Source organism: Microtus oregoni, unplaced genomic scaffold (assembly GCF_018167655.1).
Source record: "Microtus oregoni isolate MIOR12 unplaced genomic scaffold, Mior012 000050F_003, whole genome shotgun sequence".
Taxonomy (NCBI): Eukaryota; Metazoa; Chordata; class Mammalia; order Rodentia; family Cricetidae; genus Microtus; species Microtus oregoni.
Window position 1 is genome coordinate 433,157 of NW_024543227.1, and position 16,359 is coordinate 449,515.

General features: G+C 41.6%; 1 non-coding gene across 1 annotated transcript; it reads right to left on the bottom strand.

The window, feature by feature from the left end:
• Positions 1–4,158: 4,158 nt before the first annotated feature.
• Trnaa-ugc lies at positions 4,159–4,230 on the bottom strand. Its single transcript has one exon. It is a non-coding gene; the product is annotated as a tRNA-Ala (tRNA).
• Positions 4,231–16,359: the final 12,129 nt, after the last annotated feature.

Here is a 16,359-nt window from a genome sequence, read left to right on the forward strand (position 1 = left end):
GAGTATAAGAAGATGTCTATTGTCATTATGGGGAAAAGTGGAAAAATACAAATTACGTTTTATATTTGGTGACTTGGACTTCAGAGATTGCCCCATGGTTAACAGGACTTGCTGCTCTTACAGAAGACCTGGGCTGGGTTCTCAGCACTCACTTGCTGGCCCACAATGGACTGCATATCTGTTTCTAGGGGAAACAACACCCCTTTCTGTCCAAAGCAGCACACCCTGATCCTGAAACCAGAGCAAAAGAAACATACACTGACCCTGAGACTAGAATCAATTCACTGGCCCTGAAACCAGAGCCCAACGTTTTAAAAAGGCCAGTGAAATAAACACACTTTGTCCCTGAAACCAAAGCCACAGAAACACACTCTTCCACTTACCAATTCAGCGAAACAAACTAACCAATCTCTCAGCATAAAAGGAACCAATCCCAGAGCAGGAAAACAAGCTAATCACTGAGCATGAAACCACCCTGTACCTGTTCAGTTGGGAGCTGCCTTTCCCACTCTTGCAGGGTCAGCCACCTCCTGGACTCTTCCCTCCCAGTGAATCTCTTAAATGAGGCTTGGGTGAGACCTTCTTTGCCTAAGAAGAACAGAGAAGCAATGACTTCAACTGGAGCCAAGCAGAGGTGAGGGGAGCAGAACTGGAAAAGTTTCTCCTAGCAGAGCAGAGTTGTTACTCTTCTGAGGATCTAAGGAGAGCTGTAACAACCTGGCTGGGGTAACCCTCCCCTACCAGAGCAGAGCTGTTAATTTGGGGCAAACTTTCCCTGAAGCAGGGCTGTGAGCTCCTAAGCTTAAGGTGAATTTGTGATATTCATTGATGCCATTTTAAAAGGATTCCTCTAGCCAATACTGGGACAAATGGAGCATGGAAATAGAGAACGGCAATAGAGAGGAAAACAGTTTAGGAAAATGGGTGTTGAGCCATACTGATAAAAGTCAGCACATGAGTAAAGAACTATGGAGATAAGTAAGCAGTGTACTACACACCAGGTCATCATTGAAGAGGACCAGGAGAATTATAACACATAACCTATCACAGCAGTAAGTGATTAACTAACTTTCACACATATATATCCAGGGACATATCTGCACAAGCATGAGCATATACACAACACACACTAACAATTGTCAATGTAAACACACAGCTCTCACCTCGAAGGAAGAAGAGAGTTCATTCTGGAGTCAAATATCTGTGAGTAAACATGAGTGAGACAGGTTTATGTTAGTACAAATTGCATGTCACAATGTGGAAACAGTTTCATGAAGTTTTTATAATAACAGAATGAAGAAACTGTAGACTCTCCTTCAGTGCATTGGAGATAATATTAAGTAGACTATTATGGTAAAGCAGAGAAACCTCAGCTACTAGCTGCTATGTGATGACACACAGTACTTTGACTCGCAGAAACTTAGAGCTTTGTTAAGGAGACATATTCTGATATTTTAAATGTCAGGTCCAACGTCATCTGTTAGTGACAAGGTGTTAGGTAAGTCCAACACAGGGGGCCCAAGGATTGGCTACTCATGGGCTCAAGAGAACACAAAGGAAATTGTAATTAGGCCCTGGGACTGCGACTTCCACCATCTCCATATCACTGCAGGTCTAAGAGTCAATCAATCAGGCTTTGCAGACCAGCCTCTGCCAAGGAATTCCTGTACAAACACACACACACACACACACACACACACACGACACACACACACACGACACCTCTCATTCTCACTCTCCTAGCTCCCTGGTGTTTACTGAGAGCTCAAGGGGTACAATCACGTTACAACAGATTCGTCTCTGACCACACACAGGATGGTGAGAGCTCCTAAATTATGTGGTCTGAATGAGATTCCTGTGACGATGGCCATGGACTTGTCTCTGGGACATTTCTCTCATTTGTTTCAGACTGTCAATAATAACCTGTAAATGCCGATAAGAAAATAGCGACAAACTGCATTACACATCAAATAACGTTTTCATCATGGGGTAATCCATGCTTTCAACAAAATATATCCTTTGTAAGTTTCATTGACACTTGTTTCCTGACAGTTTACAGAAGATTTAATAATTTGTTCACAGAAAAAACAATACGTATCAATTTGTTTAAAAAATAATAGCAGTTATAGATGAATCAAAAAGTACAAATATTTGTGCATTATCCCGACAGATAGATCCATAGTGCTGATAGGCCGAGAGATTTCCAAACATTGCTGAATTGGAGACAACCTGTCTTAATGAAGGACAACTATGTTCACGGCTCAAACAATTCATTATTAGTAAGATGTCTGTTGATTCAAAACTGAGCTACAGATTCGATGCACTAACAATAAAATAACACTTACTCTTTTTAAAAATTCTCCAAAAACCAAAAAAAAAAAAATTGAGTGGAAGCCGGGCGGTGGTGGCACAAGCCTTTAATCCCAGCACTCGGGAGGCAGAGGCAGGCGGATCTCTGTGAGTTCGAGACCAGCCTGGTCTACAAGAGCTAGTTCCAGGACAGGCTCCAAAACCACAGAGAAAACCTGTCTCGAAAAAAGAAAAAAATATAAATAAATAAATAAATAAATGTAAAAATTGAGTGGATAATTCTAAACATTGTAGACTAAATATATAGCTTGTGTAAACCTTAGAAACAGACAAATGTTAGAGAACAGCATTGCCTGATAGGAGACCTCTGTTTGAACCTACAGTAATTGGACCAGCATGCTTTTGAATCAAAGTTGGCAAGAAAAAGTCCAAAACCAACATTCCACGCTCACATCCACACATTTACAGACCACTGCCTATATCGAGTCAACATTTTTCCTGTGTCTGATGCTGGCATCAAGCTTGTGTGTAGTGCGTGTAGTGTGTGCTGAGAAGAACTGACCATACTCCTGCTGCAGCCTCCCAGGCACTGGGATTACTGGCATATGTACCATGATTGGATAATTGGAGAACTGATGTTTCACAAATAAACAAGGCAATTTGATGCATAAAGATGGCCTTTCAGGAAGCAATACTGAGGCAAGTGTATATCCAAACCCACAAATATAAACTAGGACCTACATCGTATCATATGTGAAGACCATTCAAAATAAATTACAGATGTAAAAATATAAAAATCAGCCTATAAATGTCAAACAGAACACAAGAAGAAAATCCCTGTCACTGAGTGCCAGGCAAAGATTTCGCAGACAAGACACCGAATAAAAACCGTAATTGAAGAACTAGAGAAGGTGGGATCTTACAATTTAAAATCTCCTGCTCTTCCAAAGACATGGATGAGAATTGAGATGATAAGTCTGAGGCTAGGAGAAAAGTTAGAAATACATATATCTGATAAAACATTTCTAACATTTCTATGAAACATACGGAAAACCTCAAATGTCAGCGAGCAATCTCACGCACAGAGTGGGAAGTCGGGATCACAGAGTGCTCATTTGGCCTCATTTCCCTCCTGCTCACTCTCCGACAACTCCCCTCCTGGACAATGGCTCCAGCACAGCCCTGTACAGAACAGCACAGGAGGAGGCAGAATGGTCCCAAGTCTCTCTCCTTCCGGAGAAACACAGGCTGCAAGCACGAGGTAGGAGTGGTCCTACTTGGATCTGGAATCCCTGCATCTGCCTCCCAACCCTCAGAAAGATTCTGGTGCTCACCTCCGGGAATCCATAAGCTCAACTCAGTCCAAACACCAGGAACTGAATGCTCCTTTCCAGGACATCGTCCGGTCGCCATTTGAAAAGAGTCGCCATAATGACCCCGGTTTCTATGAAAACCGCAATGCTGCCTCCCCCTTAGTAACCAGGAATGGCTCCGCCCAGCCCTCCCTTACTTCCTCTCAAAGGAAGAACTCTTCACCCTTGTTTTCACCCAAGAAAGCATACCCATTAGAGAAACTGTCCCCACTACGAATGCAGAGCTTTTCTTTTTTTTTCCGCTCTGTGAACAAAGCATATCCCTAAAAGCCCGACCACATTGTACTCACCAGACCATGGTGGTATCTATGGAAATGTCGTCACAAAGATGAACATTGCTGTCACGGTGACAAATGAGCAATTTTATCCAATAATTAGCTATGCATATATAACCTCATCACGGGACTTTAAATTCTGGGACACCTTGTACAGAAACATCCTGAAAAAAGAAAATCAAAGGTTAAAAGTATTGTTTTGGAGATGCCGGGGCTCGAACCCGGGGCCTAATATATGCAAAACATGTGCTCTACCTCTGAGCTACATCCCCACACCTGGTAACAGCTTCATCAAAGCCCTTGTGAAGTCAGAGGAACCGCGCCAACGTACAGAGTCTCTGCAAGGGTCTGCATCAGGTCCTTTGAGCATACTGGATTCCAGGTTGAGTTTAGTGCTTTGATAGGATTCTTGGGACATTTGTTGCATGAGAAAACAATCTATTTTCAATCAAAGGAAAAATAATAACAATAAAAATAATAACAACAACAATTATAAGAACAAACCTTATATTCTTTGAAGCATGGTAAGCTAACAATGAATGATACTTTGAATTACTCAGTCCCATCAATTTTACTTCAACTTTACCTGCAGGTGGTTCAACATGCCAGTATCATGGGGAATTAATAATAATATGTTGCTGATATGCGGTCATGTTTGAGAGTATGAGTAGCTTCCTGAAACCCTCTCTAGCATACCTCCTTTCTCTTTTAAAAGACGCCTTAGTTTCCGGGCTTGAAAGGCAGTTTTTATAATCTTGGTCAGGCTGCTCATTTTGTTTCTTAACGTTGCCAATACTGTCCATCACTCCATTTACGGCAATAACTAAATGTGCGGTAGCTATTGGTTCACAAAACCCTAAGGTGCTGTCACTTTCTGCATGTTTATGTATCTCACCGCATGCTTTGTAAGTTTCAAAAATGAGAGGTTTTCTGAAATATGTCCTCTTTTCATACATCACCTAGTATATGTCTCAATATACAAAATCATTAAATAAATATTTCATGTATGTTCAGATGAGTTAGAAAAGTGAGTATTTTTAAAAAGAAAACAATCATTTTTTTTCATTTACATACCATCCAAGTTTCTATTCCCTCTCCTCAGCCCATTCCCTCTTCTTACCCGTCCCCCCAACCTTCATCTACTCCTCAGAGAAGGCAAGGCACATTGCCCAGAGGAATTAATACCTGGGGCTTTAATTTAATTCATTGGTCCATGTGTCTGCTTTTATGCCAATACCAAACTGTTTTTATCACTACAGCGCTATGGTGAAGTTTTAATTCAGGGATGGTGATGCCTCTGGAAGTTCCTTTATTGTACAGGATTGTTTTAACTATTGTAATTTTTTTTCACATGAAGTTGAATATTGTTCTATTAGTCTGTGAGCAATTGTGTTTGGATTTTGATGGGCATTTCTTTGAATCTCTAGAATGTTTTTGGTAAGATTGCCATTTATATTATGTTGGTCCTACCTATGCAAGAGCATCCATGAGCGTGGGAGATCTTTCCATTTTCTGATATCTTCTTCAGTTTCTTTCTTTAGAGACTTAAAGTTCTTGTCATATAGGTGTTTCAGTTGTTTAGTTATAGCTACCCCAAGATAATTTATATTTGTGGCTCTTGCAAACAGGGATGTTTCTCTGAGTTCTTTCTCTTTATTTTATCATTTCTATATAGGAGGGCTACTGATTGTTTTGTGTTGATCTTGTATCCTGCCACATTACTGAAGGTGTTTATCTGCTGTAGGAGTTCTCTGGTAGAGTTTTTGTGGTCACTTATATGTACTATCATATCATCTGCAAATAATGAAAGTTTGACTTTTCTTCCTTTCCAATTTGTATCCCTTGATCTCCTTTTGTTGTCTTATTGCTCTAGCTAGGTCAACTAATACTATATTGAAAAGATACGGAGAGAGTGGACATCCTTGTATTCTTCCTAATTTTAGTGGAATCACTTTGAGTTTCTCTCCGTGTAATTTGATGCTGGTTGTTGGCTTGCTGTAAATTGTTTTTATTGTGTTTAGATAGGTTCCTTGTATCCTGATCTCTTCAATACTTGTACTCCAGATGGGACTCAAACTACCTCATATTCCACATATAGCACTTGGGGCATATACCCCAAGGACACTTCAACCTCCCAGAAGGTCACTAGCTATTCCATGTTCATTTCCACTCTATTCCCAATAGCCCAAAATTAGAAACAACCTAGATGTCTCACAATATAATAATGGATAAAGAAAATGCTGTACACTTCTATAATAGAGTATTATTCTTATTTCAGAAAAAAGACATCATGATATTTGCAGGTTAAATGATGGAACTAGAAAAAAATTTCTGAGTGAGGTAACCCAGACTCAGAAAGACAAACATAGTATGTACTCACTTCTAAGTGTATATTAGATGTAAAGCAAAGGGTAACCAGGCTGCCATCCAGAGCTCCAGAGAAGCTAGGTAACAAGGAAGCCCCAAGGAGGGATGCATGGATCGCCCTGGGAAGGGGAATTAGATGAAATCCCCTGGGTAAACTGGGGGTGAGGCCGTGGTGAAGGAGAGGCAATGGTGAAGGAGAACATGAGGGAACAGGATGGTCATAGAGAATGGAGTGGGAAAGCAATGTAAGAGGGAACTTGATAGAGAGAGTCACTATGGTTTTAGGGAGAAACCTGGTGCTAGGGAAATTCCCAAGAATCCACAAGGATGATCCCAGCTAAGATTCCTAGCAGTAGTGGAAAGGGTTCCTGAACCAGCCTTCCCCTATTATCAGATTGGTGACTACCCCAACTATCATTATAGAGGCTTCTCCAGTAATTGATGGACTCAGATGGGCCTTCTGTATGTGGAGAGATAGTTGTGAAGTTTGGACTATCTGAGGGGGCCCCCAGCAGTGGGATCAGGATCTATCCTTGGTGCTCAGCCTTGTTTGTTGGTGCCCATTCTCTGTGTTGAGATGTGATGCTATCCTTAATGCAGGAAAGAGGGACTTGGTACTGCCCCAAATTAATGTGCCCTTACCCCTCGGGAGGAGTAGAGAAGGTGTGGGCTGCTGTGGGGATGCATGGGGAGTGTGAGCAGAGGGAGAACTGTGGTTGGAATGTAAAATGAAATTTAAAAAACAAATTGATGAATTTAAAAAACAACAGAACCCACCCCCCAAATCCTCTTAGCCAAGACTGGTGGTTCATGCCTACAATCTCAGCACTTAGCACGTGGAGAAAATAGAATGCAAGATACAATGATAAACATTATTCTTTATTTTTGTTTTATTATATTTTATTTTGTTGTGGTTTGTTGCTATATCTTAGAAGCCTTTTTTTTTAAATGAGAGACAGAAAGGAAGTGGACCTGGATGAAAGAGACTGGGTAGAGCTGGGAGGAGTAGAGAAAGGGAGTCAGGAGAAATTGTATTCAGATTATAGTGAACTTGAAAAGAATCTGTTTTCAATAAGTGGGGTGGAGAAAAGTTTTAAAAAGAGAAGATCATTGTAGGACTTCAAATTAGAGGAAACTTATTTAAGTTTCTGTGCCAAATGATAAAGTGCATATAAATATATATCTATATCTCATGCAACATGTGGAATATATCATACCTGAAAATATGGTTGCTATTTATCTGACAGTGCTGGTGAACATGGTGCATCTCACTGTGCACTTCTAATTTCTAGGTTTCATGCTGAATGTGAAGAGACAAAGAGAAGACAGATATGTGTAGCTGAGTCCCAAACTTTGCCTCATACATACCCTCCTGAGCCCATACAAGCATGCACAGAGGCAGAACCTTTCCCGCCCCTCTAACAACAGCCAAGGCAATGAACAGAGGCTGCTTTGTAATAAGGCATTTACTTTTGATGCTTTCCTCCCATTAGCAGGGCAGGGTTCTGGGAAGATAGCAAAGGAGGGGAAAGAGGAGAAGGGGGAAGAGAGGGAGAAAGAGAGAGAAGGGGTGTGGAGAGGGAGACAATGGGAAGAGTCAGGCTTCCAGCTAGAGTCAATTTACCATACCAAACAGCCTGGGAACCCTTTGGGACTAAGAGGTTATCTGGGTTGTTGGTGCATATTTTGAGTGTATTCACTCTTGATTTTAGCTCCATTGTAGCCAGGCCTACATTTTCCTCTAGCTTCATGTGCAGAGATTTCCAGGGCCAGTCCTTTTCCATTAGCTGAACTCAGTTGGCCCATCTGTATACTGGGACTCTGCCTTCTAATCTTGGCTCTCAGTGCCCTTTTCAGCAGGCTATGCTTTTGTTTATGAGTAGGTTATTCTTCTACCCCGATCTGTCTGCTCACGCTAGATATGGGCCATGTTGTATCTGCTCCTGGACTCTGCCCCATGGTTCTTTTGTGAGGCCCTCCATTTGCGCTCCTTAGACTGGGGAGGGGAGTCCCTGCTAAGTCTTTAGTCTTACTAAGTGCCTGTTGTATGCCAGGTGCTGTCTTCCATGCTACCAACTCCTCTTGGCCGCACTTGTTATAGATCTGCTTGGATTAAATGCCCCTTCTCCACCGAGTTTTCTGTGGCAGGAGTGGCACCTTTCTCTTGGTGTTCTTTCTCCTCTACCTAACCTCAACAGAGCAATGTGCTGCTAATCCCCTTCTCAATTGTCTGTAACTAGGTCTCTGACGTCAACATTCAAGTCTGCATCATTTCCAGAACATGGGAGACATACCTCCTCTTGGTACCATGCAGACTTAGGCCTGTAGTGAGGCTTTCCCTTCCAAACCTTTCCTGCCCTTTCTGGAGACTAGGACAATACTCCGTGCTTTCCACTGCCCTCCACTCTGCCTCAGCCAATGGATCCTGAATAAATAGCTGCGGTGGATTTAGGAGGTTGCCGGGGCAGTGGGCCTCTGCCTGTGTTTAACAGTACCTGAACACACTTTTTTTTAAAAAAAAAATGGAGAGCTCACCATCAGATTCAGACTCCTTCCCTTCTATTGGGAAATCCTTCCTTGAAAGGAGCTGAAGTCCATCTCTGAGACCGGGAGTCATACGTAGTCAGCTAAAGAAAGCTCATGGACACCAGGCAAGGCACCCACCCCCTCAGCTATAGGAATTGTATCCAGAGTCAGATGATCAGCTCCAAGCGATATAGAAATTGAATAAAGGGTTGGATCCTCTGATTTGACTCAACAGTCCTGGTCATTACCTATGGACCTCCCCGACCTTAGACTCCGGAATATGGTGGCTGAGGCCATGACTCGAGTCTTCCCAATGCTGACCACCTATCTGCAGGCTGTTCGTGGCTAGTTTCTGGAACAGAAGCTTCTGACCCTGAAACTTTGGTGTTTCGCTCCTCTACCACTATGCCTTCATTCCACGTCCCCTCATTCCTCCCTGTTCTGATTGGTGTGAAAGGAAAGGCAGATGACATTAATGCCCACTATGTGACAGATACTTTCTTACATGCTAGCTACTATGTCTCATAATGCTGTGCAAGCATGTAGCATTGTTATTCACATATGATGAACATAGTAACTGAGACCTAAAGCAGTGGAGGTATAATTTTAGTTTTGCATTGCTCTGGTTATGGTAGCAAGCTTAAGAGGGCAGGTTTTAAAGCCAGATTTCATGAATTTGAATCTCAGCCCTTCCACTTCACAGCAGTGTGACTGTGAGCAAGTTACTCAACCTCTCTGAATCTCCGTGTTCTTACTTCTAAAATGGTAGTAATTATGCTAACAATTTAAGAAACATTGTGATGACTGACTATATATAACACCAAAGGCCCAAGTTGTTAACATTGAATATCATATCAAGGATTTCTTATAACTATTATTCTGTTAATTTTTCTTGCTAGAATTTATTGAACCCCCCATTAAAGACTGGGTATGCTAGGCATTCTGCATTTAAGATGGTCCCTGACCTTAAACCAAGTGTGGTGGCTCATGTTTGTAATATCAGACTATGGGAGGATGAGGCAGAAAGATTGCACGAGTTCAAGGCATATCTGGGCTGCAGCGTGAAAGCCTGCGTCAAAATAAAAAAATGCGAGCCGGGCGATGGTGGCGCATTCCTTTAATCCCAGCACTCGGGAGGCAGAGGCAGGCGGATCTCTGTGAGTTCGAGACCAGCCTGGTCTACAGAGCTAGTTCCAGGAACAGGCTCCAAAGCCACAGAGAAACCCTGTCTCAAAAAAACCAAAATAAATAAATAAATAAATAAATAAATAAATAAATAAATAAATAAAAAATGCGTAAGGATGTTAAATCTTGTTAGTTACACAAATGCTTCCTTTTTCTTGAAGAGAAGCTCAGGACTCAGGTCTCAGAATTGCCTAGCCTGAGGTTTCCAGCTCTGAGTAGTACAATCATTTCTGCAACTGGAACCACAGCTTGGTGGGATTGTGGGAAATGTGAATAAGGCAAATTGTCTTTATTAAAGGGTTAAATAAGACAAAGTCTTTTTTTTTTTTAATAATAGAGAATCCACTTGAAAAAAATTGAAATTTCCCCCGGGCCAGCACTTCTTCAAATCAAAATGTGTGTTCCACGATGCATGGTATTCTCAGAATTTGTGCTTCACTTACCAGCTAAGCCATTTAAGTTACCCAAGTGGATAAGCATGTCAGGCCCAGCTCTGACCCCTCAGGCTAAGGCACAGGCTCCCTTTTGTGGTAGAGATAAAAACCAAACCAAAAACCAAATGGGATTCTGCTCAGTGTTCTTGACTTTGATTGGGCACGGCTATGTGCCATTCTGCGCAAGTCAAACTTCTTGCCTTGCTAAAATGGCTTTGTGATTATTTTCTTGAGACTCCAGACCTAGTTCTATTTCTTTTCTTTTCTTTCTTTCTCTTTTTGTTTTTATTTATTTGTTTGTGTGAGGGTTTGTTGTTGTAGTTGTTGTTGTTTGAGACAGGGTATCTCTGTGTAACATCCAGACTTATTTCTAAGAAGAGTAAGGCCTACATCCTTACAGTCCTGCCCAAGAAGAGTTTAAAACAGTTCATAGCTTTCAGTCTCTATTCCTTTCCAGTGAATTTATCAGTCCCTTGAATTAGAAAAGGGTATGGATTTGGAGAGGATAGTGATGGGAGTGTATGAATCCGTGTTCTGAGAGCAAGGAAGACGCAGGATCTGCCTATGAAAAGCCATGAGATATTCTGTTCTCAGGGAACCCATGTCTGAAAGTGACACCCACTTCTGTTCCTCGCTTCATTAAGTCTGAAGGTGGTCCAAGCTCTTTGTTAAGAGCTCTCATGTGAGGAAGGAGCCTGAGCTTCTTCTGAGTTACTGTGAAAGTAGCCCTGTTGTAGACCTGGACGTCCCATTCCGTGGAGAGACTTGACAGAATCTTCCTTTGTATCTTTCTCTTGAAGCCACAACCCCCACTTTCTGAATTTCAAGGAGACTAATCCCTTGTCTTGGAGCTTGGTCCCATCCCAATATACAGGCAGTAGGATGGAGGACTCCTGGGTTTCTCCCTCTTTGTGCCAGTTCCTGTTGATCTCCACCAGGGATCTCTTCCCCGACTCTCCCAACTTTTCCAAGAATAAACCTTGGAACATGAAAGATTCCAGAAAACTAGGTGAGAAAGGCTCCCATTTAAACCTATAAGAAAGATTTAGGATGGGGAATATGGGATTTCCTTGGTGGAGTCTAGAACCTCTGGGTAAACCCAAGAGTATGAGCTTGGTGGGAGGACAAGGGATACCTTACCTCCAGGAAAAGAGGAGGCTTCGGTTCAACCTCCATTCCTGTACAGGTGACCCTGCAGTGGGAGTTGCTCAGTGCTTGCCATAGGACAAAGGATCCTTGAGAGGTACAAGCTTCTGGGCATAGCTCCTATGTTGGGGGTAGCTGCTGTAAGAATCCTATTCCTGGCCTAGGAAAGGAGTTAACCTCTCCTGGTATTGGTCAGGAAAGCTTCTAGGGGACCTAACTTCCCAGAACATGTAGTAAGATGATTACAATTTGAGTTAATACTCCTTAGGAGGAGACAGTGGGTCCCTGGCAGGGGGCTCTTGAGATTATAGATCACATCTGATCTGAAGCAATCTACCACAGGATGGAATAGAAGAGATAGGGGCAGTATATCAGCTATCTGAGTCACCCAAAGAGTTATGAATTTGGGCCACAGTTAACCTAAAAGGGGCAAGGAACCACTCACAACCAGACAAGCTATGTGCTGTCCTCACCTTCACATGGCAGGAAGGTATTACTATACTTGTGTGACAAAAAGAAATGGATGCAATGCATAAAAGACTTAGCATGACATCAGCAAAGCACTGTGCTCAGGGATTTGTACTTAGCCTAGTCCCACTGCTGTGCAAGATGGACCTGAAAGTATCACAGGGAGTAGATCCAACTGTATGTGGGCTTAGATGGTGTGGAAACTGGATTGGAACCCATGTTATGGCACCTGGTTGGAGCTCATGCTTGTGAGAATACTCTTTTCTTCTTGGTGGTTGTCAGGTAAGGAAGGACGTGTGGCCCACCTCCCCGTTCCCCTTGCACTTGAAGCCTCAAGGGTTATGAGCTCTGAGGGTTATTCTAACACCTCATCACTCACCTCTTTGCCCAGAAAATTGTCACCTCATTTGCCCTGAAGCCAAGACAGATGCAAATTGTTGAACATTTCTGGGAAATGCTGAAGAACTGTCAGTGGCTCTGCTATGGATAAAAAGGGAGGGAAGAGGCTAGTAGCAGAAATAACAGCCACATCAGGAGTTAGACATTTAAAGTCTCAGGAAGCTCTGAACATAAAGAAATCCAGACATGATCTCAAGTCAGCCTGGGGTGTTATAAAGTCGTCTAACCTGGAAGAAGAGATAAGGTGTGTGGGTAAGGCTCGAATGTAGCCAGAAGTCATTACTTTACCAACTATGGACTTCTGAGATTCAACAAAGTACCCAAAGCAATCTATCATGAAGAGGAAAAGTCAAGTGCACTAACTACATCAGCCATGGGGACCTCAAGGTAGTCAGGAAATGGGGGTAGAGGTGGGCCCTGTATGTCTAAGGTATCTAACAACACAGGCCACTCTCTTTCTTAGACATTTTCTTTCTTTTTTTGTTATTTTTGACTTATGTTTTTCTTTCTTCCTTTTATTTTTTGTGATTCTTAACAAAAAATAAAACTTGGAACCAAAAACATAATTCTTGATCATAATGTAAACTGTCTTTACCATACTAAAATAGGATTCTAATATAAGTTTTAGAATTTATTTATTAGTGGGCACAGTTTTAGAAGATCATAAATGACAGTAAACTAAAAATTACTGACTTTTCTAGTTGATTTTTCTGAAAGTCATATATCTATGCTTGGGAGCAAGTGAGTCAGATGAAAAACTGGAAAGAAAGGAAAGGGTTGTGTCTCAGTGAAAGATTGTGGGCTCATGCTGTCCAAGGTCCTGGGTCCAATTCTCAATATTAAGAAGTAAAAAGTAGAAGTAAGGTAGCAGAATATGGACAAAGACGAAGAAACTAAATTACAGAATTAATAAATTTTAAAGAAATAGGTTACTATACTGTATGAAGTAAGTAAGATCTAAGGATGGAATAAAATTCAGATCATTATTTGACTAAGGACCTATATTTTCCTCTGGGTGTGTTGAAAAGTGTCTATAATATATAATGCTAGCAAAAGCTGTGAGGGAACTGAGGCAAGAGGATCATGAGTTCTGGGCCAGCCTATTATATGGTGACAAATGATCCTGTCACAAAACAGAAGAAAGTATCCAAAGTCAAACAACAAGCATATGTTGTTTTATATTCAGAACCCATCAGGGGCTATCACAATGATGAACCTTGGGATGATCTTCTATACAGAAAAATTACTCAAAAGTTCATTATTCATTGACTCATGAATATTTCAGACCAAGAAGGCTTTAATGTCACCAAATAAAAAGGTATATCCCAGTCTAGAGTATCATATAAATGTCATCATCTGAGTAGAAAATCTTTTAGATTTTAGTCTTAACAACCCCCAATTTCTGAGTCACAGATGGTCATTTTACAATCTCTTCTTATCTTTCACATTATTGCTTACATCCTGTGAAAACAATAACTACTTTTAAAAAACTTGGCAATATCTCAAACCATTTTAGAATAAGGACAATGTATTGTTGCCATATGTGATCTTGTAAACAATCTTAATTGGGTTAAGAATGTAGCCCCAAACAAATTTTTTTCCTTTTTTACCCATTTTATTGAGCTATACATTTTTTCCACTCCCCTCCCTTTCTCTTTCCTCACGTTCAACCCTATTCTGCTCCCAATTTACTCAGGAAATCTTGTCTTTTACTACTACCCATGTAGATTAGATCTATGTAAGTCTCTCTTTGGGTCCTCATTGTTGTCTAAATTCTCTGGGATTGTGGTTTGTAGGTTGGTTTTCTTTGCTTTATGTTTAAAAACCACTTATAAGTGAGTACATATGATAATTGTCTTTCTGGATCTGTGTTGCCCCACTCAATATGATGTCTCTAGATCCATCCATTTGCCCACAAATTTCAAGGTGTCATTATTTTTCTCTGCTGTGTAGTACTCCATTGTTTAAATGTACCACATTTTCCTTATCCATTCTTTGGTTGAGGGGCATTTAGGCTGTTCCCAGGATCTGGCTATGACAAAAAAATACTGCTATGAACATAGTTGAGCACATGTCCTCGTGGCACGATTGAGCATCCTTTGGATATATACCCAAAAATGGTATTGCTGCGTCTTGAGCAGAGTTAGGAAGGGAAAACTAAACTGAATGCTGGGGAAAAGAAGGCTGATTAAGAAAGAAGTCATAGAGCCACCACCAGAAACAGCCATGCTGAAACTAATTCCTAGACTGTATCTGTCCCATAAAATCGATTCAATGAATCCTTGAATGGATTAAATAATAAATGGGTGGTCAGAGGAATGAATGAACCATTCACATTCTGAGCTTTACCTAGTCTCTAATCTCAGCTTTTCCACTTACCAACAGTGTGACCTTGAGAAACCTCCCCTTAGCCTCAATTTGTTGTATGTCTCACAGGGCTGATTTAAGAATTTTAATGAGATAATCTGTGTAAAGTGTTCAGCACAGTTCTTGGCATATAGGAAGAATAAGTGACATGTAAGATGATAATTACAAAGCTCTTTGTAAAAGTGCATACTTGAAAATATAAAAGATGGGTTCCTCAGCTATATCCTGACTGGGGTGACTGAACATGTCCTGCAAATCTTATACTTACTTTACAACTGAATAAAATCTCTCTCTCAACCCGCCCCCCCCGTATATGTGTATACATACATACATACACACACATACATATATATCTCAGTTTGATTATTCATCTAACTATTGATGAACATCTAATCTAGTTTGATTCCATTTAACTTTTGTGAGTATAGTCACGGTGAACATGGATGTGCAAGTTCAGTGGAAAGCCCCAAAAGTGAATGGGTCACCCTGGGTACCCTACCAGCATAAGCAAAAAGGGGAACTCACCGAGAGGAAGTCATTGATCCAGTCTGGCAGAGAAGGTGCACAGGAAGGGTGTTTTCCAGCACGTGGGCCTGGGCCCTGTGCCTGCTGGAAAAACAGAACCTTTTGATAGGAAACTTCCATCTGTTAAGAAAAATCTTAAAACGATCCTCTCCACCCACGCAAAATAACTCCAATTAGACCAGATCACACCAAACCCAAGATGCTCACGTTTAATGACTGCAATGTTCTTGAGAGTTCCAGGGAGCCGAATTAAAGAATCCAACTTAAACAGGTCAGGTACATCCCCCTCAATTCCCTCGTCCTAATTTTTTTTTCCTTAATTTAACTTTGTTCTTTGTTCTGACAATACCTTAAACAGGATAAGAGATACCAGATATTTCCATGCCATAGACACCGGCCAGAAGCAAACAGACCAACTATGCCAGGATGTGGCCAGCACATAGCTTTCTCAGATTCCTGCACACAGCCTTCTCAGGTTCCCTGCCCCCCAAGGATAATGCCCACAAATCAGCAGGAAGCAGTTTTGAGAATTCGCCACCCCAATTCCTTCTAACTGTGGTGTCTAATCTGCTGCTTTTTAATATAAGAAAGACCTTGGGAATGGTTTTTTGTCTCTTTAAGAGTCAAGCCATGCCCACTCCCTCCCCCATCCATGGAGGCAATCTGATCTTCAGCTTCCTGCTTGAGTGCATTCTCTTTTCCATCTTTCTCTCAGAGAGACAGCTTTGCTTCTGCCTCACTCCCCACTTCTCGGCTCCCCCTTCTCTCTCTCTCTCTCTCTCTCTCTCTCTCTCTCTCTCTCTCTCTCTCTCCCCTTCACCCTTTCCCCTACACAACCCCCTAAATAAACATTCAACCTCACTCTGCATGTCGTGTCTATCCATGTTTCTGTCTTCTGCCTGCCCGCCATGTGTCTCCCTGAATGGGACCAGCCATTGCTCAGGTACCAGCATCCTGCTCTGCCTGGGGTCCACTGCCTGCTGA